Consider the following 14,842-nt stretch of genomic DNA (forward strand, 5'->3'; position numbering starts at 1 on the left):
AGGCCTGCTAGCCCTAGCAAGTGCAATTTTATTTTTAAGTCACAGTACACGGAGTTCTGCTAGCTAGCAAGTGTAATTGCATTTTTTTTTAAAGTTTAAAATGAGGGAGGGTGAATAAGGTGAAATGAGCAGCCCCTGCACAGTTGGGGGCTATGGGTGAGTTGCGTTGGGGGAACAGGTTGCGTTGGGGGAACGGGTGAGTGGTGGAAATTTTGAGTTGGGGAACGAGTTGCATAGGGGGCCAGGCGTCCCGTGGGAGCTATGGGTGAGTGGTCGAATATTGTGTTGGGGGAACGAGTTGCATTGGGGGACCAGGCCTCCCGTGTGACAGGGATCCAACGGGTCCTACTTGGTCTAGTCTTAAATAAAAATGGGTTGGAATAAAATAATAAAGTTGAGCATAAAGGGCCTGACCCACTTGGGCGTCATTTACGCAACATCATTTACGCATCACGACGCACGACGCGTGCTTCATGACGCGCACGTGATGTGCGCATGGCGTGCATTGCACACGCTTGGTGCACGGTGACGTAGGCAGTGACGGAGTGGAGTGACGTAGGCAGTGACGCGCGGAGCCCCAGGATTTTGGGATTCACAAAATCTTCGCGTGACACCTGCGTGACGCGCAAATGACGCCCAAGTGGGACAAGCCCTTAAGTTAGCCCTATTAATGGCCACTGTTGCTTAGGAAATCTAAGTGGTTTAGTGAAGTTAGTTTACGATGTCCAAGGCTGCCTTGATTTAACTGATCCCACTCTCTCATATTCTCTCGCTCACATTGGGGCAAGGAGATAGTAGAAGTTGACAAGGAATTAACACCTTTAGGAGAGGGGGATGGAAAAGGATTAAGATGGGAAAAACGTTTATAATTCATATTTAGGATAAGAGCACTATTCACAGTGTTAGTAATTATTGCCTAAAGCTGTTGTTATCTGGCAGACATTATCCATAGATGGAGAAATATTGTAGAAAGAGCAATCTTTAGGAGAAAAGTGGGAGCGCAGCAGCAAGACTAGCACTTTATTGGATTTTTCTTTTTTTTAAATATGTAACCAACACCACATTTTGTCCCAGAAAAGAGGAGAGTGTGATTATGTCCAGCAGTGGTTGGACTTTACAACTAGCTCCCACAAGGGCATAAATACCTTTTGCATCTTTTGTTTTTTTTCCTACAGCAAATGCTTGTCCTACACATAGTATTATCACACCCCACCACCGAGGGCCCTCTGGCTGATGTGCCCCTTTGAAACATAAACTTCATTCAAGCTATTGTGGATTTAGAGTCTCTCTGTCCTGCTCTATTTTTCTGCCACCAGAAAAGTGGAAAGCATGGCTTGAAAATATTGATTTAAAAAGGAAAGCATAAATCTTACCTTTCTTATCCCTTGACATTTCAGTTCTGATCAGAAGGGTTTGGATAAAAATATCGTGTTCTTAGCTGGAAATTTGCGTTGAATTTTCCTTTCCCAGAATTATTTTAAGTGGGGCAAGTCACACTGTGAATGCATTTCTCACAAAACAGTGAAGGGAAGGAAGCACAACATGTTTTTTTTAAAGACTACTTGCACACAGTGCTGAATTTGCAAATCGAGGAGAGACTGGAAGATTGAAGGAGCTGACCTTTGAGCTGGTCCTTCAGCTGTGCTGTCTATATCCTGAATTTGGCCATGTAGTACATAAATGTGCGTCACTGGATGAATGCGTGTCAAATCTGCCTCATGCAGTATCTAATTCACTACTGCTTACAGATAGATTGTTAACCGGTTATGCATTTTGTAATCAACTCACCGCCCTTTACTTACCAGCTCTTCATCTATCTCTATCCTGATGGAAAAGATTATCTGTGAACAAAGAGTAAGCAAGCTATTTAAAATAAGCTTTTGGAAGACCTATCGACCTACAGGTTTGCTGCAAGCAAGTCTCACTGCACTATCTCCGTAGCTTAAGTAACAAAAGCCAAATTTCAGCTCATGAGTGGTTCAAAATTGCAAGTTCTACAACCCCATGGCCCAGCTTCTGCTAGTAAGCAGCTAATAGGTTATGGAGCTAAACTAGTCATCAACATTTCTTTGCTGCCACACGTGAAACAGACATGTCCAGTGGTCTAACAAGTAAGTTTCAGTAATAATCATTGACTGTGCCTCAGAGAGGAAAAAAAATAATTTAGAAATTATTCACTGGGGTTGGATCCAACATTGCTTGAGCTGGGACAATGGTTGTGATACTCTGGTAAAAAGAAGCTTGTTTTCAAAGGGTAGCGCACATACTTGGATTCTGAATACATGGTCATTTATTTTTCCAATGTATTATATTTGGCAGAACTTCCTCTAATTAGTTACTATTAAAATTTTTAACATGTTAAAATGTAATAACATGTTTGAATGTTTTATTATGTTCTACCGAGTTTTAACGAGTTTTAGTATATAAACATGTTTGTTTATATATTATAAACATGTCTGTTTATAATGTGAAAACTATGTCAGCCTTGACTGCTGCTGAAGAAGATATCTCCTTAGCGGGAGAGTCGAAAACTGGATGTTACTGTTTAAAAATGAGGGGACACCCATTACAGAAATGTGACAATTTTTGTTTTCTTAGAGGGTCATAGGTTTTTGAATACTCTTCCTCAGAGGCTGCTGGAAGCAGAGCCTTTGAATAGTTTAAAGGCAAAGGTAGATAGATTATTGATAAGCCAGGTTACCAGGGGTGGGTGGGAATGTTGAGATAAAGATACATTCTGGTCAGTCGTGATCTTATTAACTGGCAGAGCAGTTTCAAGGCTTAAGTGCTCCTTAGGTGTGTGCTTGTATGTTCAGCAGTTGGGTCTTGAGGATGAAAACAAAAAACAAGATGGCATAGGTTTTACAGTGAGAAGAGGCACATTTAATGGGAAATGTGCGGGGCATGGTTTCCTGCCCCATTCCACCTTCCGCTCCCCCACCAGGTTGGTAACTGAATACACTGCCAGGGGTAGGGTCAAAGAAAGAGCGTTCACGTCGTGACCCTGTTCCCACCAATCTTTCCACCACCACGCACAAGAAGCACAAGAAGCGCAAGACAGACACCATTGTACGCAGATGCCGAGAAATGTGTTCAGCTCTGGCTGAACAACTTCTAATCTTGTGTGTGGACTCGATAAGAAGAATGCCAGGGATGATGATGGAAGCAAGATGGTGCTATTAAGAAGCATTTAGATAGGCAGGGAATAGAGGAATATGGATCATTTGCAGGCAGAAGTGATTTGTTTAAATTTGTCATCGTGTTCGGCAGAGACATTGCGGAGCAGGGGCCTGTTCCCGTGCTGCACTGACCTTTGTTCTATGAATTCTCATTGTGTTCAGTGTAGGGAGGTATAGGAACAGTTGCCTTGATTCTAATAAAGATAAATTAACATAGCACCAAAAAAGTAGCAAAGAGACTTAAGTATACAGTAGGTGCACAAATCACTCAAAGTGCATGTATACAGAAAGTAATCAGAAAGGCAAAATATTTTTTCTCAAGAGTACTAAAGCACCAGAGGAATTTGCCATTTTGAACTTTAGTGAAACCCAGAGTATTTCATGCAGCAGGTCAGACCAGATCTGTGGAAGGAATGGATAGGTACTGGGACCCTTCCTCAAAATGCTATCTCATGCATCAGTTCCCTCCACAGATGCTGCCTGACCCACTGGGTTACTCCAGCAGTTTGTGTTTTTTGCTCAAGATTCCAGCATTTGCAGTCCCCTGTGTTCTCTCTGTAGTCAAACCCATCTAGATACCCAGTTCTGATTTGCCACTCGCGAAATAAATGTTGGACGAAAAACACATTATGGCGCAATGAAATCAGGGTTTTTAGGATTAAATTATGAAGGTGGGTTGCATAAATTTACCAGTACAATGTTTTCCATGGACATCACTGGTAGTCTGCAAATACTTTCCACAAAGCCAAGTCAAAACAAGATTTTTATTTGATTGGAATTTGAAGAGAATTGGCAGAAAATTAGCATTTAACTTCAGATCAGCCATAATCTAATCAGTATAAACTTGAGATCCCTCTGCTTTTTCATGTTTTAATGTATTCACCTGCTTGAGAGAACAAGCCAGAATTGGGGATAAGCACAAAATACTGGAGTAACTCAGCGGGTCAGGCATCAGATGCTGCTTGACCCACTGAGTTACTCCAGCATATTGTGTCTATCTTCGGTATAAACCAGCATCTGCAGTCCCTTCCTACACAAGTTAAAACTGGGAGCAGTCAACACCAGACAGCTCCAGGCTTAAGTGTGTAACCTGGACAATATTAATGGTCCACCACCCATTCTACCCTATTTCATTCCTATTTACCCATCAGCCTAATCACATAATTATCAGAAAATAAATGGAAGACTGACCAAAATTTGTTCATTTGGATTTAAAACTATGGGAGACAGAATTAAAAAATCCAAGGCACAGACTTCAATCCCGAGTTCTCAGAAGCGATTCATGTTGGACCTCTCTGTCATAAATGTACAACCAGAGCTTGTGTAGCAAGGAACTGCAGATGCTGATTGAAACCGAAGATAGACACAAAATGCTGGAGCAACTCAGCAGGTCAGGCAGTATCTCTAGAGAAGAGGAATGGGTAATGTTTCAGGTTGGAACCTTTCTTCAGACTGAAAGATAAGTGAATCCCTATTTTTCAGTCTATCTTTCAGTTTGAAAATGGGTTCCGACACAAATGGTCACCTATTCCTCTTCTCTAGAGATACTGCCTGACCCGCTGATTGCTCCAGCATTTTGTGTCTATCTTCGGTACACACAGAGCTTGCTGGATGATCATATCCAAATTATTCCAAAACAGCGCGATATTAGATGTTGGAAAATAACAAGTTCGGCAGTGGCAATACTCTTTCGGCAATTGTAAGCAAACTTTCCCTAGACTGGTGGAATAGAAGCATGTAATTTTGCCAGAGTTAGAACATTTTCTTTGGAAATTAGTTAAACCTATAGAGATGTCAATGGAAATGCTTTAACACAACAGTAGCTGCACTATTTCTGACAGCAGAATGCGGCTGGCGGTTTTTAGACAAACTCTCCGAGAAACAGGATCTGCAGTTTAGCATCTGGCACCTGCTCTTAGTAATCACGCAATAAGATAGGATAATAAAAACTTACAGCTGTTGCTGGTTGAAATCACTGGGACCCACTGTGGCAACGAGCAAATGTTGCTTAACCTAAATCACTGTGGATTTGCAAGACACTAGATAGCTTTAATACTTCTGCCCTAACCCACCTAGGCCTGTTGTTCAAAACCATCAGAAGGAAAATATATGGCCCCAAAGTATCCTGAAGGATATAGCTGGAATCTTTGGCAGTGTGACCCCTTCTCCTTTCTACTTAATGGAATGTTTTGATGCATTCCATTCCCATTTGCTTTTCGCTTCTTAGCCTATCCCCTCTGATTTTGAATCAAATTTGAATGAACAAAAGGATCTACAAGCTTCAAATGCAACGCCTTTTGGCATCACAGCTGTGTTCTTCACAACTCACGAGTGGAGGTAGTGGGGGTTAGAGGATATTATCTGTAAGGAGAAGTTAGACAAGCTTGGATTGTTTTCTCGGGAGCATTGGAAGCTGAGGGCAATGAGATATAAGTATATAAAATATGAGAATTTTAATTTTTGTTTAGTTTAGAGATACAGCGCGGAAACAGGCCCTTTGGCCCGCCGAGTCCGTGCCGACCAGTGATCCCCGCACACTAACGCTATCCTGCACATATTAGGGACAATTTGCAATTATACCAAGCCAATCAACCTACAAACCTGTACAACTTTGGAGTGTGGCAGGAAACCGGAGATCCTGGAGAAAACCTGCACAGGCCACAGGGAAAACGTACAAACTCCATATGTCACAAAGGGAAAAGGGAAATATGAATTCTGCCCTGCTCATGTATGAAGCTAAAGCAATACACCATCAATTAACACTCCCTCACACAGTCTTATAACATGAGGGTGGACATTAGTCAGGAATCAAGTTCAATGAGAAGGCAGTAAAATGCATTTAACCATTCCAATAGACACTGTGCATTTGATATAAAGCAGGAATGTCTTGTATAATCATTAATGGGCTCTTACACTGTGCTGTCATAGGAGTGAGGAGTTACTTGGATGCCCATTTACATCAGGGAATGGCAAGTCTCTGTAAATTATCAAGCAAAGAATTTGACTACAAAATGGAACAGAGAGTATAAAATCTGTGCATTATATTAATAAGTAACCTTCTATTGTCAAAATTGAGGCAAGGGACAAGGTCTTCAGCACAAGTTATCTTTTGTTTTACTCTGACATTTTTGGGGGTGATTCCCATCGCATTAGTTTCAGGCTCCCATGTAAAGTTATGATTGATTTTTCTTTCAGACCATTTCCTAAACTCAGCACTCCATAAACTAGGGTACTGTTCAATTCACCTCTACGCCATTAAGAACATTGGACTTTGTCTAAGGAACTGATGCGTTACAATGCGCTTCAATGCAGAGAACTATATTCTGCATCCTATATCTTCCCCTTTGCTATATCTATTGTACTTGAGTTTGAACTGATTGTATCTATGTATGATCTGTTTGGACAGAATGCAAAACAAAGCTTTTCACTGTGCCTTGGTACATGTCACAATTATACCTAAACCTGCCAATGTTTTTACCTCACTGCCTGTAGTTTAGAAGTAAAATCCTCAGAGATCTTTGAACTGTACGTAGGTTTTCTGTTAGAAAGTCGACTATCTCAACTAATATAGAAAGCATCAAGGCCTTTTATTAGAATTATAAAAGCGAACTTCTTGGCTGTTCATTGAGCATGGTTTCTTTATGACTGAAGATATTCCATACCGCAAATACATACTTCTTTACATTCCATAGCCAGGCATTTCATATGGAGATATGAAGAAGTATGTAACTCTGGATGGAGTCGGACCCCAAGGCCTGGAGATTCCTTGCTTTGTCTTGGCATAAAATATCCAGGAAATATCTCCCTACATGAAGTTATCAAGAATAGAATGAAGCATTATTTTTAAACAGTGTAAAAGTCTCCAGACTTGGATGAATCACAAGGATGAAGATGCAGAACAAAAGGTCAACAAGTAGACATTTCATTGCGATTTCAATGAGCAGAAGTTTAGCAATAACACGTGCCTAAAATCTGGTCTCAAGAGAATGTGATTTTACACTGCGCTGTTTTAAGAATTCCCTAAATCAAGGTTAGACAACGTGAAAAAACCCAACCTCGAGCTGGTCCAACGGACGCAGATTAGGACATTGAAAGGAAAAATAATTCTTTCAGTGAATGCCATTTTTTGACAAGTGCTTGACACCCTTGAAGCAACAGTACAAAATGTAGTCAGAAGATATTATCTCCGTGGCAAGATGAATAATAACAGTGCTGCTACATTCCCTGCATTACCACACTATCATCAGATCAAGAGTTCAGAAGGATGATGGACAATTAAAAGTGAGAGGCTTACTAGTGAACAATGCTTCAATTACATTTAGTTTTCGAGCAGGATACAATTTTACTGTCATCTGAATATCAACCTAGGGAGAAGGGAAGAAAAAGACTACAAAATGATAACATTGATAACATTTCTAAGAACAACTGAAAATTGTTTTGACATTGCTGCAGTCTCATTAGATGTGAGCTATCCAGAATGCAAAAGGTATAGAGTACAATCATACCCACCCACCTTTCACATCTACATGTTCAAATTAACTTGGACATGAAGAAACCTTCAGTGGACAATTTTTACCGTGTCAAGTTATGATGGTTTGATGTAATGCAGTGATGTTGCCCAATTTTTCACAAGTTGCCCCTGTAATTTAGATCAGTGATGTTACATCTTGAAACCAGAAAAAATGTGCACTACTAATAGTTTAGAGATACAGCACGGAAACAGGCCCTTTGGTCACCCAATTCCACGCTGACCACTGATCACCCTTTAACATTAATTCTATGTTATCCCACTTTCTCATTGATTCCCTGCACAAATAATACACATAAAAATCCCCACAGAAAACACGACGGCATAACAATTATAATCCATATTCATGCAAGGAACAAATACATGTTAAGTGTCAAATTTTCAAATATAAATAACTTGTAGATTTACATAATTAAATTGCATTCTACATGCCTTGAGACTTTACACAGTTTGCATAATGGATTTACAAACTCAAAATTCATGTAAAAAGAGCTTGATTCAGCAATTACTAGCAATTCTTAGGTGCTCTTCTTTCGTGCTAAGACAGTCCTGCCGTGTGCAACAGCACATCTTATTGTGTAGGAAGGAACTGCAGATGCTGGTTTACACCGAAGATAGATACAAAATGCTGGACTAACTCAGCGGGACAGGCAGCATCACTGCATAGAAGGAATGGGTGACATTTCAGACCCGAAACGTCACGCAGGACCTCTTATTGACAAATCATAGAACCTTTTGAGCTTTGAAGAGGTTAAAAGATCACCAATCAAAACTGAATGTTGTACAAAAACCTATTGCAAAAGTAAAGAATGCCTGAGAGGAGCAAAGCAAGGATAAAATCTGTAAAATGTTCAAATTCCTTAAACAAACTGCCCACAAGCAAGATTTCTATGACGTTTCACGGTGACCATGAGCCCCAGATTTGTCAGTAATTTTACAGAAGTAGCCAATTGTTCTAAAATGCGATGAAGACAAAAAATGCTAACTTGGAAGTGACAGCTGTGAAGTGTGCTGTAAATGTCATTACAATGATTCAATTGACTGATATTTGGTCTGAGTCTGCTCTTGAGCTTTAACTGTAACTTAAAACCTTAAACAGCTATCAGACAATCAAGATACATTCAATGGTGCCAGCTCATTTGTCTAGCTCATGTTTGTCGACTACAGAGGTGAAAGGACAGAGTTTTATCATACAGTCAGCTCCTCTCACCCCCCCACACCCTCCCCTGTTATAGAGAAGTCCTTCACCTGCTCTGCCTGACCTGGATTCAAACCCAGGTCCCAAAGGAAGAGGCACTGTCTTCTAACTCAGACTGTACCCAATGCTTTGGACTTATACAAGAAGAAAAATCATATATCTAACAAAATACAAGAAAATGACAGGATATATACCAAGCTCGTGCTGAGGAGCAAATGCCTCTTCAACATGACATAAGAAGTTGGAAGCGTATTTATTACCTAATACAGTAATGATCTTTTATCCCTGACTCCAGTCTGTGTAACATCATGTGGCATGACTCAAAGGCTGTTTTGTAAGTAACATCTTGAGCTGAAAGTTTTTGACTGTGGGGAAGAAAATTAGTATCACTTCGACCATCTGTGTTATTTCAAAGCAGCTGAACATTTAGACCAAACCTTAAAAAGCAGCCACATTGTTAGAGGAACTAAACTGACTGGCAATTCGAAGCGACCTTAAGCTGCCGTTGAATGCAGCTGTGCAGAGAAACATGCACACACCACATTCCTTGACAAAGCAAGAAGCTAGGAAGCAAACTGGTTATGGAGATTGCACATTTTTAGAGAATGCAAAATGGCCCCTTTTATCATGAATCAGCCCCACCCTCAAATGGCTTTGACTTGGAAAGAAAATGACCAGCCCATATACAACAATAAAAAATATTTCATTAAGAAACATGTTAGCCAGTGTGACTCTCAACTGATCTCAGTGCAGTATTCTCCTGACTTAGTACATGCTTTAAACAGTTAATGACTGATTTCCACCACCCTAACTTCAACCCCCACTACACATAATGCAGGCACAACTAATTCAAATGAAATACAAGATCAAGCAGTAAGAGGCATTGTGACAATATGGCAAATGTTACCTTTTCAGTTCTTCACTGCTTTCCCATTAATTATATCTCCAATGCAGCAAATAGCATTTAATAGCCCTGCTGGTGAGATACAGGGCAGCCTAACCACATCCTCAGGCTGCTGCTTGCAGCAGAAGTTTCAGTAGGTGACTTCTTGAAGCCATTTTTAAAGTCACCCAGCCCGGTTTCGAGCTGCCAGTCGATTTCTGCTGCGTCATCCGTTAGCAGGGGTCGAGAGAGGCAGAGGGGCAGAAGGCTCCTTGTACTTTCTGCATTCTGTTGGCTTGGGAGGGGCAATGTTGTAACTCCCCCTTTCCCATTCATGGAAATGTTCCCAATGAACCTGATTCAGCACCTGTCATTAGCTGGAAGCAGCTAACCAACCACAGACTGTTCGGACACAGTGTCAGTTCTTTCGCTTGAACGTTACCTCTCCCCTTCCCAACTGTCTTCATGCAACGCGTTCATCGTCCTTTCGGTGACTTGAAACATCGTCTTTTTTTTCCCCTCTCTCTCTCTCCTTTTCAAAGTGCTGTATCCCCCAATTAAGGCTGAAGGCTGCAAACAGTCCACTAATGCTGACAGCAGTGATGAATATGCTGATGTTACAGGCCACGGGGACACGGGATAGTGCAAGGCAGGCTCTCAGGATACACTCAAGGCAGCTCTCCTTTCCTTATCATTACATTCTTCTGCTGCTCATTCATAGAATGCAAAAGCTGTATCAGCTTTCCCTACCCCCACCCCTTTCCCTAGATCGATACCAACACACAAGCAGCAAGAGAGAGAAAAAAAAAAACCCTGACCTGAACAGCTATATGATAATGAATTTTCTCTTCTCTCAATTAGGAAATGATACTGCCACATTGGTGCAAATTATGACAAGCTAACCTTCATGCACAGGCGCAAAGTCCAGGCAAGTTGTGTCTCCATCATGGTGCACAGATTATTTATCCCCCCCTCTCAAAAAAAACCTGTTTAACCTTTTAGTAAGGGCTAGTTATATTGGGATGACAGATAATGGTCCCAAGACTCAGAGTAAGTAATGGATTATATGCTGGGGCTGCTGCTCCTGGTTTCAGCCATTTCAGGAAGAACTGCAGGTAATAACTCTTTGAGTATCTCATGGAAAGCAAAGGCTGGAGTTTTGCAATGGCAATAATGTGTTTTTTTTTTTTGCCTGAATTTTAATGAAAAGCTGTGAAACAGCCTCCCTATTTCAAATAGTCCTCCAACTCATTTGTAAATTTATTATGTATGTACAAACTAATCTCCGGTGGTTGTCGGGTATGTGAGACCGCAATATTAGTAAACTCCGCACAAAGCATTTCTGAAATTAGCACTCACAATCTCTCAAGAAAAGTGTCGATGGCAGTGTTTTTGTGCTGATCCAATGCCATTCCCATCAGAGAGACATTCAGGGTGGCCCCACTTGCAGTAAATTCCCTGTAAATAACTCGATCACTTTTTTGCTGCTGCTTTAAGGGGATATTTATATCTGGGGAGTACTTTAAACATTTACATCTGTGTCAGAAGAAAATGATAATAAAAGTGCATGCCCATAGAGATACGTGTGTTTTTTTAATACAGTCAGCTAAAGCAAAGGGCAATAAAATATATTATCAAATAGGAAATAAATAGAATTATATTGAAGTGCATCTCGAGGCAGAAATGTGCTGATCAGCAGTAAACAGCAGCAATGACATACTGTAGATGACTGAATTAGCTACGAGGACTGTATCAATTACTGCTAATGGTCGGCTGAGAGGCTTAGACTGCAGCAAACAGTGAGGAGTGCCTGGGAATCTTTGAGGGGAAAGTGGAAGTACTAGCAGTGATGGAGAGAGAAGGAACTGAATTTCGGGCAAATTAATGAAATCAAGCCCAGTAGCCAACTGAGAAACTTTGTGTCAAATTCTTCTGGGAAAGAACATTTTAGTTTTCTACCACAGTGCCACGCATTCTCCTGACAGCCTGTACTTCACAGTACTGTGGCATCAAGCTGAGTGTCAGCATTAGTGGATAATTAAATGTTCTGACCAACATATGTCACTTTTGTAGGGTCCCAGTCAGGCAGCTCATGGGGCCTTGGGGAAGGTGTGGTTCGGACCAGTTTTTTTAAAATTGGAAACTGTAGTACTCATGAATAGGTAATTCATGCACACATTCCACCTTAGGTAGACAGTGTCACACCCCAGTCTTAAGGCAAGCTGCCTGCCTGTCACCCACCTACTGCCAGCAAGACCCTTCATATGATGCCATGTTGAAAATAGTTGAAAACCTACAGGAGTCAAGGGGAAAAGCAGTGGCGTTTTAATTCCATATCAAAATTACAACTGCAGTAAACTAAGCAGAGACACAGAGTCTCACTCAGAGTCTAGAGTTTACAGCATGGAATCAAGGCCCTTTGGCCCAACTCTTCCATGCTGACCAAGTTGCCAAATCAAGTGTGTCCCACTTGCCTCTGCCTGGCCAATTTCCTTCCAATCCTTTCCCATCCACAGACCTGTCCAAGTATCTCTTATATGGCATGATTGTACATGCCTCTATCACTTCCTCTAGCAGCTCATTCCATGTACGCACCACCCTCTGTACCAAAAATATGTCCCTTTTAAATTTGTCCCCACTCACCTTAAATTTATGCCCTCTAATTTTAGACTCTCCTATCCTGGGGAAAAGACTGTGGCTATTCACCATACCTATGCTCCTCGTGATTTTATAAACCTCTAAGGTCACCTCTGTCTCCTATGTTCCAAAGTAGACCCAGCCATTTCCAGGCTCAACTTAAATCAAACCTTCCAGATCCAATAACATCTTTGTAAATCTTTTTTGCCCTCTTCAAAGTGAACACTTCATCCATGTTGAAGGTTGCAATCACAACTCATTGGGTCAAGATTTATTGTGGATGGGATTGGAATTTCCTCATAACTGAATCCCTCCAAAATTAACGTCAACCCCAATGTCAACCTACAAACCACATTTTGGACAATACAATGACTTTCAACAGTGAATGATGGTCATTTTTTATGACCCATTACAGCTTCAAGATTGAAACATTTGCTAAAGACGTATGGATAGAAATATCTTTAGTTGCTTGCACCCTGTTTCAATCCCAGTTAAAGTCAGATTCAACAAGATGTGGAGAAAAGGAGTCTGGATCGCAAGGCGGCACAGTGGTGCAGCGGTAGTGTTGCTTCCTTACAGTGCCAGCGACTGACTACGGGTGCTGTTTGTACGGATTTTGTACGTTCTCCCTGTGATGTGTAGGTTTTCTCCGGGTGCACCGGATTCCGCCCACACTCCAAAGATGTATAGGTTTGCAGGTTAATTAGCTGCAGTTAAAATTGTCCCTAGGGTGGAGGATAGAGTTAGTGTATGGGGTGGATGCTGGTCAGCGATGAGTCAGTAGGCCAAAGGGCCTGTTTCTGTGCTGTATCTCTAAAGTCTAAAGGGTCACAATCAGTGGAATATTCACAGAAATACTATTATTTGAACCTAGATACATACACTGAGAGGTAGAGTAGTTTCAGGCAATTCAGCAGTTTTCGAGCCGTTCTGCTGATTATTCATTATAACAGCACAGGAGACCAGTCACCTGTCGGGTGAAAGCTGACTTTCAGGAGAGCAAACCCATCAGTTCTATTCCCCTCTACTTACTTCCCAGTAGTCTTGCAACCTATTCTCTCTCTCACACGCCCTTCAACTATTCTTGGATTCCTTTCTGCCAGATACTAATACCAAAGATCTTAGAGCTCTAAGATCTTTGCTAATACTAAGGGGCAATTTACAGTTGCAAATTAATCTATCATTACCTCTTTGAGATGTGAGAGGAAACTGAAGCACTCGCCTGCGCAAACTCCACACAAAAAGCACCAAGGTCACATTCAAAACCAGAGTCCAGTAGCTGTGAGGCACTAGAACTAACTGCTGCACCATTGCAGTACAGAACAGTGCGGTATTTTAATTTGTCTCTATTAGCTAAACCACATTAAATTGGAAGCATAATATTGCAAGCACAATTCAGTCATTTTTTTAATGTCAGATATTTTCAATTTTTACATTTCTCTCTTCAAGTTTTAATCCATCTCTCCCAAATGCCATATCTCACCCAAACACATATATGAAGTTGGATAGAGAACACTAGCAGGCTATTCAGACACAACTGACGGAGTGGAGGCATATATTCATACAGCTCAGAAACAGGCCCTTCGGTCTATCACATCCCTGCTGACCATCAAGTAGAGACACAAAGAACAGCAGATGCTGGAATCTTACATAAAACACAAAATGCTGGAGTAACTCAGTGGGTCATGCAGGATCTCTGGAGGGAATGGTAGGTGATGTTTGGATCAGGAACCTTCTTCAGACATATGGAGCAGGGGCAAAGAAGGGTCCTGACCCTTCACCTATCCATATCCTCCAGGGATGATGCTTGACTCTCTGAGTCATTCCAATGCTTTGGATTCAGACCATCAAGTACTTATCTTTATTAATCCCATTTCCCAACACTTGGCCTGTAGTCTATTAGTTCTCATCCCAATGCTTCTTAAATATCATGAGAATATCTGCCACAATTTAATGCCTTCCTTAGCAACGCATCCCTCATTACAATCACCTCATGGTAAAAATCGTTACCTCGAATTCCTTCTAAACCTCACTTTATACCTATGACTTCTTGTTGTAGATACCACTGCCATGGGGAAATGTTTCTTACTTTCTACTCTACCTGGATATTTTGTATACCTCTATCAGGTCCCTCCCTAGCACCCCCTGTTCCAAAGAAACCAAAGCCAACCTATCCAATCTCTCCTCATTCCCAAGACTTGTGACTTGTGTCTTAACCTAAAGTTGACATGTGCACATCCAACAGGAATTATTGGTTTGTGGTAAGCCCTGTAAATCCTAGGTGTTATTCCCCTTCCAACCCAAAACTGCAGAGGTACTTTACATTAGAAACATAGGTGCAGAAGTAGGCCATTCTGCCCTTCAAGCCAGCACCACCATTCAATATGATCATGACTGATCATCCAAAATTAGTACCC

At 41.2% G+C, this 14,842-nt stretch overlaps 1 long non-coding RNA gene across 1 annotated transcript; it reads right to left on the reverse strand.

The window, feature by feature from the left end:
• Window positions 1-9,037: 9,037 nt before the first annotated feature.
• Window positions 9,038-10,202, reverse strand: LOC116988239. The gene is made up of 2 exons (XR_004415889.1): window positions 9,813-10,202; window positions 9,038-9,270 (listed from the first exon to the last, which is right to left on the reverse strand). It is a non-coding gene; the product is annotated as an uncharacterized LOC116988239 (long non-coding RNA).
• Between the last annotated feature and the right edge of the window lie 4,640 nt (window positions 10,203-14,842).

The sequence above is a fragment of the Amblyraja radiata genome, chromosome 27 (genome assembly GCF_010909765.2).
Source record: "Amblyraja radiata isolate CabotCenter1 chromosome 27, sAmbRad1.1.pri, whole genome shotgun sequence".
Classification (NCBI taxonomy): Eukaryota; Metazoa; Chordata; class Chondrichthyes; order Rajiformes; family Rajidae; genus Amblyraja; species Amblyraja radiata.